The sequence below is a fragment of the Xenopus tropicalis genome, chromosome 8 (assembly GCF_000004195.4).
Source record: "Xenopus tropicalis strain Nigerian chromosome 8, UCB_Xtro_10.0, whole genome shotgun sequence".
In the NCBI taxonomy this organism is placed as follows: Eukaryota; Metazoa; Chordata; class Amphibia; order Anura; family Pipidae; genus Xenopus; species Xenopus tropicalis.
Genome location: NC_030684.2, coordinates 20,019,853 through 20,035,102, shown reverse-complemented (window position 1 = coordinate 20,035,102; position 15,250 = coordinate 20,019,853).

The following is a 15,250-nucleotide window of genomic DNA, read 5'->3' as shown; positions in this document are numbered from 1 at the left end:
AACAATTACACAAAAACACATTTTACATTCAAAGTCAATCAATATCGGGATTTTCTTATTATATTTGTTGCAGATTTAGTTCTTTTCCACTTACGTCATAATCTAGCTCTTCCTCTGATTCATTAGAACCATGAAATTCTTCAGGTTCTTCATCAGGTTCCTCCTTGTTAAGAGAAAAAGACAAATACAATTACACAAAAACACATTTTACATTCAAAGTCATTCAATATCGGGATTATTCTTATTATATTTGTTGCTGATTTAGTTATTTTCCACTTACGTCATTTTCTACCTCTTCCTCTGATTCATTAGAACCATGAAATTCTTCAGGTTCTTCATCAAAGATGTAAGTTTGTTGTCTGTTCTGCTCTGGGGGTTCCTGCGTAAGAGACAGAGATATCAGGCCTCACCCCTCTATACGGTATTTAACGTATTTTCATGATACAAAAACAAGCAACTTTAGTTCATATTTTTATCAGTTTTATATTATGTATTTCTTGCGACTTACTTGAGCGACAACATTACTAGTAGGATGAACTGGTTCCTGGTTCAGGAAAAAAAGAGAATAATGAGATCAGGGAGATCAACTCGGCTCTTTGCTGGAAAAGCTAAAACCTATTTCTTGTGACCTTATGGGTTTGGCAGTTGCGATAGATAGATAGATAGAAAGATAGATAGATAGATAGATAGATAGATAGATAGATAACTTTGTTAGATCAATAAATGTGAATTTGGAAAAGTCAGATGGCTCAGGTGAATACTCCTATTTAGCCAAAGAGAAATTATTCTTTATACAAAGGAAGGTTTTTTAAAGAACTTTTTTTTTTGTCTATTTTAACTTACCTGGTGAATATCCACGCCAGTTTCATCTTCTGTTTGTTCCTGGTTAAAGAATTAAAAAAAAGTGTGATTAACTCATTCACTACTGTAATGATGTATTTGATAAAGGGCAAAATAACCAGTTACTTTCCACTATTGCCTTTCCCACTTACTTGGAAGGTGTTATCTCCAAGCCCCACAATCTGCTCCGGGTTGTCCTGCGTAAGAGACAGAGATATCAGGCCTCTATACGGTATTTATCTTTCATAATACAAAAACAAGCAACTTTACTTCATATTTTTATCAGTTGTAAACAATTTATTTCTCGCTACTTGAGAGACAACATTCCCAGTAGGTGGAACTGGTTGCTGGTTAAGAGAAAAGAGAATAATGAGATCAGGGAGATCAAGTCGGCTCTTTGCTGGAAAAGCTCAAAACTATTTCTAGTGACCTTATGGGTTTGGCAGTTGCATTAATCTGTATTTAAAATGGATTATTAATTGTATGTGGCAGGGCACATGGCTAGAGCCGACTGTGTGTGCCAGTATAGGGGTGCAAAGCGGATATATATAATGTAGGGGGGCAGTACAACTATGGGAGCCTACATACACCGGCAGGTACAGGCGCAGTAGGGTAAAAGCCAATTACACATGAAAAGCTGCTTTTTCCCTTTACTGTGTATGCGCCTGTCTGTGTCCAAAGGGAAGAAGAGGAAAGAGACAGGTGGGCAGATAGGTAGGTAGATAGAGAGATAGATAGAGAGATAGATGATAGATAGGTAGATAGATAGATAGAGAGATAGATGATAGATAGGTAGATAGATAGATAGATGATAGGTAGGTAGATAGATAGATAGATAGAAAGATAGATAGATGATAGATAGGTAGGTAGATAGATAGATAGAGAGATAGATAGATAGATAGAGGATAGATAGATGGATGGATAGAGAGAGAGAGATAGATAGAGAGAGATAGATGGATAGATGATAGATAGATAGATAGATAGATAGATAGATGATAGATATATGATAGAGAGATAGATAGATATATGATAGAGAGATAGATAGATAGATGATAGATAGATAGATAGATAGATAGATAGATAGGAAAGAAGACAGAAGAGGAAAGAGATATTTGCAGCTTCTCCGTTTTGCTTACCTCGCAGATGGTTTCAGTGGGTTGATGTTGTTGTTCTTCTGGTTGAACCTGTTTCACATAAAGAAAAGAGTTTATTTAATAGAAATAAAGAGCCAAGTATTTGATATTATACTGAAATGCAAACTGGGATGGGTACAATATATTTGCTTGGCAGTTCCCTCCTTACCAGAATAACAACTTCTTTATCTTTCACAATTCGTTTCTGAAAACAAAGAGAATAAAGTCGGATTATAAATGGTAACGATCGCGTTGGGAAATCGGTAACTTTTATTCGCAAACCCAAATCAGAGATATTAGAGTCAAACAAAGGCCCTTACTTTTCTAAAAAGTGGGAGGCAACAAAATACTTTTCGAAGTATGCGCCTCGCCATTTTCGCTGCCATTCTTTCTGCGGAGAGAGAGAAACATCATTGGTGCAAACGGTAGTAATCCGATTGGTTGCTTTTATTTATATTTTATTATTTATATAGAGACATTAAACAGTTTGGCCCCACTTTTGAGCCTTGTACCAAACCCTTTTCTTTAATAGTGTTTTAATGTCGGTTTGAAAAACAGGTGAAGCCACTAAATGAGATGTGATTGGCTGTCGGCTTTTTGTAACCGTGAATACATAGTCACCCAATGGGAACCCTGGAATTAAGCCAACAAAATTCAATAGGTGAAATCGGATTGGCTGTTGGTGGCTCCGCCCCCTTTTTCTACAAATAAAACTGCAATCCCCTAGTGACCAACTGTGAAGAGTTTGGGGACCCCGGGGTTAATACTGTGAGAATGGCAGCAGGTTGGATTTCCCCATTGAAAGTCAATAGATAAAATCTGATTGGATGTTCATAGCCCTGCCCACTTTTGGGCATCCAACATATATCATCTTTTCATTCAAGCTGACCCCATGACTATGCCATTCAAGTTTGGGGGGTGCAGCTTCAAAGCTGTAAGATTGGCAGCAGTTTGAAAATCTTCCCTGTCAAAGTCAATGGGAAAATTGGGGGGTTCGGAGCGGCGCCACAAAAAGACGTGGGGCGGGATCGCTTAGAAAAACACAAGCAAACTGCTCTGCTATAAGGCGAAGAAGTGTGGGGAGTTTGGGTGTTGTACCCCTAAAGTTATAGGAGGAGTAGCGTTTAGAAAATGGGGGGCGCTAACCAACATAATTACGTTTCCCCATAGCAACCCATAGCAACCAATCAGCAGCATTTACTGGTCACAAAGCCAAAACAATGTATTGGTTGCTATGAGTTACTGCACACAGTGCTTAGTGGCTTTTATTACATAAGGGGTAAACCTCTGAATTTAAAAAAATAAAAATACTATTTACGAATGATAAAAGACGACCAATATAGATAAATAAAAGGAAGACAACACGGTGTGGAATCCAATAAAATATATTAGAATTGGTAGGGTGATAAATCCCCGTAGGGAAATGGAAACTGTATGCATAGTATATACTGTATTGTATTTATATTGGCCCCTCCCCCTGGGGATCTTACAATGGAAATGATTGGCACAGGGAACATATTTGCCCCACCCCTGTTTATATGTATAAAGCCGGACGCGACTGGCGCATTTAATGTACAAACGTAATAGCGAATTTTTATTCACAGTGCGAATGTCATGAAAAGCTTTTTAAATATGGCTTATTCCCAAATTGCTCTCTATAATAAATATCCCCCCCACTATGTTACACTCTGTAGTAGGGAATTAAATACAGTCGCGCGGGGTGTATCCTTCCCCCACTTGTTACACTGATAAATCTGTCCCTAAACCTTTATTTCCATAATGTCCCCCCTATGTAACCGGAGCTCCACTCACCTTGCTCGCGTAAGAAAGAATGTGCCGATCCCAGGCTGCTTAGCAACAACCTCAGCTTTCTGCATTGTGACATCACAATACAGCTGCCTGCACTGTGACATCACAATGGCTCAAGCAATGCGATTACTGACAGGAGTTATGGGCACTGGGGGGGCTGTAATACTGATACTAATAATGGCAGGGGGTAAGGTTATTGGGGCAGTTGATATTGATATATGGATGTATAATATAAATAACATAACAATACAGGGCATTATTGTGCTGTTTATATTGAGCTAATACAGTATGTATATGTACAGGTATAGGATCTATTATCCAGAATGCTCGGGATCTGGGGTTTTCCAGATAAGCGGTCTTTCTGTAATTGGGATCTCCTACCTAAGTCTGCTACAAAAATTATTTCAACTGTAATTAAACCCAATAGGGCTGTTCTGCCCCCAATAAGGGGTAATTATATCTTAGTTGGGATCAAGTACAGGTACTGTTTTATTATTACAGAGAAAAGGGAATCATTTAACCATTAAATAAACCCAATAGGGCTGTTCTGCCCCCAATAAGGGGTAATTATATCTTAAGGAATCATTTTTAAAAATTTGAATTATTTTCTTATAATGGAGTCTATGAGAGACGGCCTGTAATTCCGAGCTCTGTTACTAGAACTCCCACAATCCCTTGCTCCAGCCCATGTGATGCCATCATTACTAGCAAGAGATACTGAGAGCCTGACTGTTATACAGAATGTACCAATACATGGGCCGGGGGGTATCAATCTGCACATAGGGGGAGTAGCAAGAATGGCAGCTCCCAAATAGAGGGGATCCCATAGAAAGCAAGGGGAGGGTTACAGGCACTTATTTGGATTTCATGGAATATAAAGGCCAATGGGTTGGGAATGATGGGGCTGCTTAACTGTATCCCCTGTGTGAGTGTCTGTATGGTACAGATTAGCTGTATGGGTTACAGCCAATCACAGTAGCCCAACTGTAATTGGCTGCTGGATCACCTCACTAAATGGTACTAAGGTAAATGGGGCGCTGACAACCAGATGGCAAGGGACACAGACTGCAGCTCTGATAGGGGATGCTGGGATATGTAGGCCAGTGACAGTTATAGGACTACAGGCTGCAGCTCTGATAGGGGATGCTGGGACATGTAGGCCAGTGACAGTTATAGGACTACAGACTGCAGCTCTGATAGGGGATGCTGGGACATGTAGGCCAGTGACAGTTATAGGACTACAGGCTGCAGCTCTGATAGGGGATGCTGGGACATGTAGGCCAGTGACAGTTATAGGACTACAGGCTGCAGCTCTGATAGGGGATGCTGGGAAATGTAGGCCAGTGACAGTTATAGGACTACAGACTGCAGCTCTGATAGGGGATGCTGGGACATGTAGGCCAGTGACAGTTATAGGACTACAGGCTGCAGCTCTGATAGGGGATGCTGGGAAATGTAGGCCAGTGACAGTTATAGGACTACAGACTGCAGCTCTGATAGGGGATGCTGGGACATGTAGGCCAGTGACAGTTATAGGACTACAGACTGCAGCTCTGATAGGGGATGCTGGGACATGTAGGCCAGTGACAGTTATAGGACTACAGGCTGCAGCTCTGATAGGGGATGCTGGGACACGTAGGCCAGTGACAGTTATAGGACTACAGGCTGCAGCTCTGATAGGGGATGCTGGCATGTAGGCCAGTGACAGTTATAGGACTACAGGCTGCAGCTCTGATAGGGGATGCTGGGAAACGTCGGCCAGTGACAGTTATAGGACTACAGGCTGCAGCTCTGATAGGGGATGCTGGGAAACGTCGGCCAGTGACAGTTATAGGACTACAGGCTGCAGCTCTGATAGGGGATGCTGGGAAACGTCGGCCAGTGACAGTTATAGGACTACAGGCTGCAGCTCTGATAGGGGATGCTGGGACACGTAGGCCAGTGACAGTTATAGGACTACAGGCTGCAGCTCTGATAGGGGATGCTGGGAAATGTAGGCCAGTGACAGTTATAGGACTACAGACTGCAGCTCTGATAGGGGATGCTGGGACACGTAGGCCAGTGACAGTTATAGGGCTACAGACTGCAGCTCTGATAGGGGATGCTGGGACATGTAGGCCAGTGACAGTTATAGGACTACAGGCTGCAGCTCTGATAGGGGATGCTGGGAAATGTAGGCCAGTGACAGTTATAGGACTACAGACTGCAGCTCTGATAGGGGATGCTGGGACATGTAGGCCAGTGACAGTTATAGGACTACAGACTGCAGCTCTGATAGGGGATGCTGGGACATGTAGGCCAGTGACAGTTATAGGACTACAGGCTGCAGCTCTGATAGGGGATGCTGGGACACGTAGGCCAGTGACAGTTATAGGACTACAGGCTGCAGCTCTGATAGGGGATGCTGGCATGTAGGCCAGTGACAGTTATAGGACTACAGGCTGCAGCTCTGATAGGGGATGCTGGGAAACGTCGGCCAGTGACAGTTATAGGACTACAGGCTGCAGCTCTGATAGGGGATGCTGGGAAAGGTCGGCCAGTGACAGTTATAGGACTACAGGCTGCAGCTCTGATAGGGGATGCTGGGAAACGTCGGCCAGTGACAGTTATAGGACTACAGGCTGCAGCTCTGATAGGGGATGCTGGGAAACGTCGGCCAGTGACAGTTATAGGACTACAGGCTGCAGCTCTGATAGGGGATGCTGGGACACGTAGGCCAGTGACAGTTATAGGACTACAGGCTGCAGCTCTGATAGGGGATGCTGGGAAATGTAGGCCAGTGACAGTTATAGGACTACAGACTGCAGCTCTCATAGGGGATGCTGGGACACGTAGGCCAGTGACAGTTATGGGGCTACAGACTGCAGCTCTGATAGGGGATGCTGGGACATGTAGGCCAGTGACAGTTATAGGGCTACAGGCTGCAGCTCTGATAGGGGATGCTGGGACATGTAGGCCAGTGACAGTTATAGGGCTACAGGCTGCAGCTCTGATAGGGGATGCTGGGACATGTAGGCCAGTGACAGTTATAGGACTACAGGCTGCAGCTCTCTGATAGGGGATGCTGGGACACGTAGGCCAGTGACAGTTATAGGACTACAGGCTGCAGCTCTGATAGGGGATGCTGGGACACGTAGGCCAGTGACAGTTATAGGAGTTGCCAGCAGGCGGCAATTAACCACCATCTGTCGTAGACCCATGAATGAGGTGTCAAACCATGCGGCTTATTCGGAATGGGGTGCTATGACTTTTGTTGACCCCAACAGACTGTTCTTCGACTTTAGCTTATTCTTCCGCTTCTTCGCCCTATAGCGGAGCAGGTTGCTTGTGCTTTTCTAAGTGATCCCGCCCCCCGTCTTTTTGTGGCGCCGCTCCGAACCCCTCAATTTTCCCATTGACTTTGACAGGGAAGATTTTCAAACTGCTGCCACACTTACAGCTTTGAAGCTGCACCCCCCAAACTTGAATAACATAATCATGGGGTTGCCCCGAATGAAGCAGCAACATTTGTTGGATGACCCCAAAGTGGGAGGGGCCAACAACAGCCAATCAAATTTTAATAATTGACTTTTATGGGGAAATTGAAACTGCTGCCAATCTTACAGCTGTGAGGCCACACACCCCAAACTTGAATCACACAGTCATGGGCTCAGCCTGAATGAAAATAGGATGATTATTGGATGCCCAAAAGTGGGCGGAGATGTGAACAGCCAATCAGATCTTACCTATTGACTTGGCAGAAATCCAACCTGCTGCCAGTCTCACACTAATAACACCGGGGCCCCCAAACTTTGCAGGGTTAGGCTCCAGGTGACTGCGGTTCAAGGTAAGAAAAAGTGGGCAGAGCCACCAACAGCCAATCAGATTTTACCTATTGACTTTCAATGGGGAAATCCAGCCTGCTGCCAGTCTCACAGTATTAACACCAGGGTCCCCACAGTTTTCACAGTTGGTCACTAGGGGACTGCAATTTTAGTTTTGAAAAGTTTTTTGGTTTATATTTAAAATGTTGCTTTGCTCACACTATTTATGTCAGGGTTCCCAAACAAGTGGGAGGAGCCACCAACAGCCAATCCATTTCCACCCATTAGATTTTATTGGTTTATATTTAAACTGATGCCATTATTTAAATATTAATTCCAGGGTTGTTAGAGGTTCCAGAGTTAGTCACTGGGTATTTGCCATTCAAAGTTAGAAAAAAGTGGGCGGAGCCACCAACCACCAATCACAAGTCACCTATTGACTTTTATTGGTTTAAATTTTAATTGCTGCCGTTCTTTAACTATAAATCCCAGGGCCCCTAAACTTCGCAGAGTTAGTCACGGGGTAACTGCAGTTCCAGGTTAGAAAAAGGGGGTGGAGTCACCAACCGCCAATCAGATGTCGTTGACTTTCAGTGGGGAAATTTAAGTTGCTGCCATTCAGACACTATTAAAACCAGGGTCCCCAAACTTTGCACAGTTGGTTTTACTGTATAACTGTGGGTCCAAGGTTAGAAAAAGTGGGCGGAGCCCAATCAGTGACTTCATGTTTTTCAACCCAACATGAAGTTTGTTCTCAAACTTCCCTTTCTAGTTCCTACTGTGATTGGCTGCAAGTTTGCCACACATGTATATGTTGCTAAAGTAAGTGGGACCCTAGCAACCAAAAGACACAGTCATTACTGTCTCCCTTACTTCAGCCCGTGGTCTCTCCCAGGCAGGTACCAACTGGCAGCCATCAGACTTATGGCAGTGACAGTTGGAGGCTGGGAATAGGGCAGCTCTGAGACTTGTATCTCTATACCCTTTAGCCCTGACACTTACATACAGTGTAACTTACAGAGAGAAATAAGAATATGAAGGAATCTGGTACAAAATCCCTTTCTATCCTTCTGTGTATTTATCCCGAGAGGTTTGCAGTCTCCCTGCTCCCCCATTCCTCCCACCAACCCCAACTCTCCCATAATGACATTTATATTAGAATAAGTACAAACCCAAGACTGATACCCCAAGTGCTGCCCAGAGTCCCACCCAGTGATTTCCTCCATTTCTGCCATTATTTCCCTTAATGCCCCCCCCCCCCCAGTGTATCAGTGCTGCACCCCTCCAGCTGAACATTCCCATCATTCCCGTACCCCTGACTTGCCGAGGGGTAACATAAAAGTTCAGACACCATTGGATACCCCTGTTTGAGTCACGGGGATATTAGACTTACAATAATGAGAAATAATCCCATTTAGAATTATGGTTGTGTTCATAGTAGTTACATAGTTACATAGTTACATAGGGTTTAAAAAATACCATTGTCCATCAAGTTCAACCCATCCGAGTAAACCCAGCACACAACCTATACTAACCAATCTATACACTCACATACATAAACTATATATATACAACCAGTAATACTAACTGTAGATATTAGTATCACAATAGCCTTGGATATTCTGCTTGTTCAAAAACTCATCCAGGCCCCTCTTAAAGGCATTAACAGAGTCTGCCATTACCACATCACTAGGAAGGGCATTCCCCAACCTCACTACCCTCACCGTGAGGAACCCCCTACGCTGCTTCAAATGGAAGCTCCGTTCCTCTAATCTATAGGGGTGACCTCTGGTGCGCTGATTGTTTTTATGGGAAAAAAGAACATCCCCCAACTGCCTATAATCCCCTCTAATGTACTTGTACAGAGTAATCATGTCCCCTCGCAAGCGCCTCTTTTCCAGAGAAAACAACCCCAACCCTGACAGTCTAACCTCATAGTTTAACCCTTCCATCCCCTTAACCAGTTTAGTTGCACGTCTCTGCACTCTCTCCAGCTCATTAATATCCTTCTTAAGGACTGGAGCCCAAAACTGCACTGCATACTCAAGGTGAGGCCTTACCAGGGACCTATAAAGGGGCAAAATTATGTTCTCATCCCTTGAGTCAATGCCCTTTTTTATACAAGACAGCACTTTATTTGCTGTAGTAGCCACAGAATGACACTGCCTGGAATTAGACAACTTGTTATCAACAAAAACCCCTAGATCCTTCTCCATTAAGGAAACCCCCAACACACTACCATTCAGTAGATAGTTTGCGTTTATATTATTTCTACCAAAGTGCATAACTTTGCATTTGTCAACATTGAACCTCATTTTCCAGTTTGCTGCCCAGTTTTCCAATTTTGTCAAATCGCTCTGCAAAGCGGCAGCATCCTGCATGGAACTTATAGTTTTGCACAATTTTGTGTCATCAGCAAAAATAGAAACAGTACTGTCTATGCCCACCTCCAGGTCATTAATAAACAAGTTAAAAAGCAAAGGCCCAAGGGCTGACCCCTGCGGTACTCCACTAACCACACTGGCCCAATTAGAAAATGTTCCATTTACCACCACTCTTTGTACTCTATCCTTCAGCCAGTTCTCTATCCAATTACAAATATTATGTTCTAGGCCAATATTCCTTAATTTGATCATGATTTATTTTCCTATTAAACAGACCAACTGCATTAAGCTCACACTGTGCAACACACTCACATCTGACATATTAGTGTAAATTGCCATATTGCTGCCACATCTGAGTGTTCATTCACTGGATCATTCTGGGTGTCTTTATATAAATCGCTCTGCTTTCCTGGTGTCAATGAAACATGGAAGAGGCAAGTGGTATGGCAGCTCCACCCAGCAAAGGGAGAGGGTAACATGGGGGCAGGTATGAGGCCAATGCAGGATAAAGGTGGTGTTGGCAGAGGTTCAAAAGGGTTTAATTCTAAAAGGTTCATTAAAGACCTTCCCAAATTACAGGGCATTTACATAAACCTTTATATACATGGGTTATATGATGCTATAAGTACTCCCACACTCATACATATACACACCCATACACACATATACACACCCACACTCATACATATACACACACATATACACACCCATACACACATATACACACCCACACTCATACATATACACACACATATACACACCCATACACACATATACACACCCATACTCATACATATACACACCCATACACACATATACACACCCATACTCATACATATACACACACATACACACACACACACACACCCATACACACATATACACACTCATACACACATATACACACACATATACACACTCATACACACATATACACACTCATACACACATATACACACTCATACACACACTCATACACACATGTACACACTCATACACACATGTACACACTCATACACACATATACACACCCATACACACATATACACACCCATACTCAAACATATACACACCCATACACACACATATACACACCCACACTCATACATATACACACCCATACACACATATACACACACACACACACACACACACACACACATATACACACTCATACACACTTGTACACAAACGAGCAACCTGCAGCCAATGGGAGAGTATTTCTTGCATCACCATAACAAATCAAAATTGTTGTTTACCATTACCTGCTATCTAGTTCCTCTAGGGGGCAGTAGATAGCAGGCAGGATTGCCATTGCAGTGAGACATTGGGGCAGTTCAATCAGAGGCCCTGAGGCAGGGGGGCAGGATCTCACAGGCAGAGGGTTAGTGTATTCTCTAGTTAATACATTATGGGGCACAGTAAGCATGGTATTTGATTAATAAGCCATTTTATTTATTTGGGGTCCCAGGGGACACAGAAAAAAGGCGGAGCAATAGCTGGAGTACCCAGGGTGGGAGGGGCCTGCTAGCTAAATCGTATGGGACCCCATGATTCCTCAAGGCAGGCCTGCCAGCACAGCATTTTATAACTAAAGAGGAAATTTTACATTCCCTGCCATAAAGTGATTATATATTGTATTACTGACCCTGAGCAGCCAGAGACTGGCAAATGAACAGCCCTCTGCTGCCTAAATCCCTTCATCCCTATCCCCAAGGAACTGAGGGATAAACTATGGTGCTGTTAGGGGCCCTGCGGCAGTAACGGGCCAGAATGGACACGGCAGTAAACCCCCCCCAAATAGGTTGGGACTTCTAGTAGGAATAGGCAGAATTGGGTATAAAAATGGTTTCTCTGGGTTTTAAACCTTTACAAAACTCTGTGCTGGGAGCCATGATCCTTATCCCTCCACCAAACTCCTGTACATCCCCCCCCTGCCCCTCACTCTCACTGTTGCCCCCACACATTATCATCCTCCATGAACCCTTTGATGAATCTAGTGAAAGTTTTGTTGTCCCCCAAAGCTTGAGACGGGGCCCCGCGACTGGAAACCCCAAGTACCTGCTGCACACGGAATCCATACATGTAATGTTATGGCTCATATTACAGAACTGATAGGCAGCCTTAGAGCCAAATGCCCTGCTGGGGCCAGTGGTAGCTTCCCAGTACAGACGGCATTTGCCCAAGGCCCCCAGTACCAGAAAGGCCCCACATTGGGGACCCCCCTAGGCTGCTTCAAATGAAAGTTCTGTTCCTCTAAAGGGGGGGCCTCTGGTGCTCTGATTGTTTTTATGGGAAAAAAGAACATCCCCATTAAATAAACCCAATAGGGCTGTTCTGCCCCCAATAAGGGGTAATTATATCTTAGTTGGGATCAAGTACAGGTACTGTTTTATTATTACAGAGAAAAGGGAATCATTTAACCATAAATAAACCCAATAGGGCTGTTCTGCCCCCAATAAGGGGTAATTATATCTTAGTTGGGATCAAGTACAGGTACTGTTTTATTATTACAGAGAAAAGGGAATCATTTAACCATGAAATAAACCCAATAGGACTGTTCTGCCCCAATAAGGGGTAATTATATCTTAGTTGGGATCAAGTACAGGTACTGTTTTATTATTACAGAGAAAAGGGAATCATTTAACCATTAAATAAACCCAATAGGATTGCTCTGCCCCAATAAGGGGTAATTATATCTTAGTTGGGATCAAGTACAGGTACTGTTTTATTATTACAGAGAAAAAGGGATCATTTAACCATTAAATAAACCAATAGGACTGTTCTGCCCCAATAAGGGGTAATTATATCTTAGTTGGATCAAGTACAGGTACTGTTTTATTATTACAGAGAAAAGGGAATCATTTAACCATGAAATAAACCCAATAGGGCTGTTCTGCCCCCAATAAGGGGTAATTATATCTTAGTTGGGATCAAGTACAGGTACTGTTTTATTATTACAGAGAAAAGGGAAATCATTTATCTCTCTCTTTTGGGCCTGGAAATCATACAAAACTGTCTGACTGATCGAATAAATGGCCGATCGCCATAGAACGAATGTTATTGGAACGATAATTCGGAGCCCACACACGGTCTGAAAATGGTACAATTTTATTGGTGCGTGTACAGCCAGCTTTACATGTTTACATACTGTATGTACATATTGAGTAAAAAAATAAAAAAATAAGGGGGGGTTTATACAGAGGGACCAATCTTGGGGTCCAGACACAGAGAATCCCCTGTATAAAGCAATTCTTTTAGGCATCTTGAATGATCCCGGGACCAGAAGTACCTACACCTCAACGTATATACTTCATCAAATGTTAGCTGAATTAGGAGAAAAGTTTTAATATACAGGTATGGGATCCGTTATCCAGAAACCCGTTATCCAGAAAGCTCCGAATTACGGAAAGTCTGTCTCCCATAGACTCCATTTTAATCAAATAATTCAGAATTTATCTCTGTAATAATAAAACAGTACCTGTACTTGATCCCAACTAAGATATAATTACCCCTTATTGGGGGCAGAACAGCCCTATTGGGTTTATTTAATGGTTAAATGATTCCCTTTTCTCTGTAATAATAAAACAGTACCTGTACTTGATCCCAACTAAGATATAATTACCCCTTATTGGGGCAGAACAGCCCTATTGGGTTTATTAAATGGTTAACCTTTTCATAGCCATATATTTATTTAGCCCCCACTTTGTGCCCCGTGTACCTGTGCCAGCATCCAGCATTAGTGTGTAGCCATATATTTATTAGCCCCCACTTTCTGCCAGCATCCAGCATTAGTGTAGTTAGCCCCACTTTCTGCCCCGTGTACCTGTGCCAGCATCCAGCATTAGTGTGTAGCCATATATTTATTAGCCCCCACTTTCTGCCCCGTGTACCTGTGCCAGCATTAAGCATTAGTGTGTAGCCATATATTTATTTAGCCCCCACTTTCTGCCCCGTGTACCTGTGCCAGCATCCAGCACTGTACTAAGCACAATTCAGCAAGAACAGCCCCCTAAGTTTGTTCATAGCCTGTACAGAGAGATACCATAAAACTATGGCACATAGGGATTCCCCTGTACTAAGTACAATTCAGCAGGAACAGCCCCCTAAGTTTGCACATAGCCTGTACAGAGAGATACCATAAAACTATGGCACATAGGGATTCCCCTGTACTAAGTACAATTCAGCAGGAACAGCCCCCTAAGTTTGCGCATAGCCTGTACAGAGAGATACCATAAAACTATGGCACATAGGGATTCCCCTGTACTAAGCACAATTAAGCAGGAACAGCCCCCTAAGTTTACTCATAGCCTGTACAGAGAGATACCATAAAACTATGGCACATAGGGATTCCCCTGTACTAAGCACAATTAAGCAGGAACAGCCCCCTAAGTTTGCTCATAGCCTGTACAGAGAGATACCATAAAACTATGGCACATAGGGATTCCCCTGTACTAAGCACAATTAAGCAGGAACAGCCCCCTAAGTTTGTTCATAGCCTGTACAGAGAGATACCATAAAACTATGGCACATAGGGATTCCCCTGTACTAAGCACAATTCAGCAGGAACAGCCCCCTAAGTTTGCTCATAGCCTGTACAGAGAGATACCATAAAACTATGGCACATAGGGATTCCCCTGTACTAAGTACAATTCAGCAGGAACAGCCCCCTAAGTTTGCACATAGCCTGTACAGAGAGATACCATAAAACTATGGCACATAGGGATTCCCCTGTACTAAGTACAATTCAGCAGGAACAGCCCCCTAAGTTTGCTCATAGCCTGTACAGAGAGATACCATAAAACTATGGCACATAGGGATTCCCCTGTACTAAGCACAATTCAGCAGGAACAGCCCCCTAAGTTTACTCATAGCCTGTACAGAGAGATACCATAAAACTATGGCACATAGGGATTACCCTGTACTAAGTACAATTCAGCAGGAACAGCCCCCTAAGTTTGCGCATAGCCTGTACAGAGAGATACCATAAAACTATGGCACATAGGGATTCCCCTGTACTAAGCACAATTAAGCAGGAACAGCCCCCTAAGTTTACTCATAGCCTGTACAGAGAGATACCATAAAACTATGGCACATAGGGATTCCCCTGTACTAAGCACAATTAAGCAGGAACAGCCCCCTAAGTTTGTTCAAAGCCTGTACAGAGAGATACCATAAAACTATGGCACATAGGGATTCCCCTGTACTAAGTACAATTCAGCAGGAACAGCCCCCTAAGTTTGCTCATAGCCTGTACAGAGAGATACCATAAAACTATGGC